The sequence below is a fragment of the Monopterus albus genome, unplaced genomic scaffold (genome assembly GCF_001952655.1).
Source record: "Monopterus albus unplaced genomic scaffold, M_albus_1.0 scaffold134.1, whole genome shotgun sequence".
Taxonomy (NCBI): Eukaryota; Metazoa; Chordata; class Actinopteri; order Synbranchiformes; family Synbranchidae; genus Monopterus; species Monopterus albus.
Genome location: NW_018128014.1, coordinates 901,928 through 903,000, shown reverse-complemented (window position 1 = coordinate 903,000; position 1,073 = coordinate 901,928). Strand labels below are relative to the sequence as shown.

At 42.2% G+C, this 1,073-nt stretch overlaps 1 protein-coding gene across 1 annotated transcript in view; it reads right to left on the bottom strand.

Annotated features, from left to right (window-relative positions):
* LOC109967681 (roundabout homolog 3-like) overlaps positions 1 to 1,067 on the bottom strand; it is a 55,005-nt gene extending 53,938 nt beyond the window's left edge. Inside the window, exon 1 of the mRNA XM_020613431.1 lies at positions 1,053 to 1,067. The gene's annotated coding sequence lies outside the window, so the exon portion shown is untranslated. The remainder of the gene's footprint in view (positions 1 to 1,052) is intronic.
* Positions 1,068 to 1,073: the final 6 nt, after the last annotated feature.

The window sequence follows — 1,073 nt, the reverse complement described above, 5'->3', positions numbered from 1 at the left end:
TATATAGCAGCAACCATCAAGTACCTGCAAAGAGTAAGGCAAGTCCTGAGAAGTCAGCTGAATGAAAAGAACAAAGTCTGGGCAATTGACACCTATGCTCTGCCGGTCATCAGGTACCCCGCTGGCATAATAAGCTGGCCAAAGGAGGAGACAGAGGCCATTGACATCAACACAAGGAAGCTCCTTACAATGCACGGCAGGGTTCACCCCAAGTCCAGCATCCTGAGACTGTACACTAAGTGGAAGGAAGGAGGCCGAGGATTAGTGAGCGTCAGAGCCACTATCCAGGATGAAATAACAAAGATCCATGAATATATGAGGCATATGGTCCTGAGTGATGATGTGCTTAGTGAATACCTCAGGCAGCAGAAACCAGAGGAACAAGGGAAGGAACAGCAGGAACCGTCATGGAAGGACAAACCTCTGCACAGTATGTACCATCGTCAAATAAAAGAAGTGGCTGATATAAAAAAATCCTACCAGTGGCTGGACAAAGCTGGACTGAATTTTTTAAAAATATGTATAGTATATACTGTATATATTATACTATACAGATAGACATACAGTCGGTGCAGTCATCATAATATGGAAAAAAAAACACTTGGATGTGCAGTATATGGGCTTCATGGAGAAGTGGAGGTAGTGGTTATAAATAAGTGGTTCATGCCAATAGTAGAATCAAAAAGTAGCTAGCTAGCTAGCCCTGATAAAGTAACTACCTCACAAGGGTGACTGTGAAAGTCAGTATTTTAATGTTAGATGTATCAATGTGATATTTTATGAATATGATTCAGTCCTATATGCCAAAACTGTTGTGACCAGAAGAGCAATCTCTGCTCCTATTGGCCAGCATCGCCCCAACATGTTGGGGAAGCAGAAAAAATTGTGACATAGTGACGTGGTGAGGCATCCAAAACGTGGCATTGGCCATTGTTTACTATGATACACTATATGAGATAAAACCGATTGTTGCAGATGCTTGTTCTCGGTTCTGACATACAGGTGGCATAATGAGAACCTGGCATTAATGAGATACAGTAATAATGACTCACCAAACACCACTAGTTCAGCAG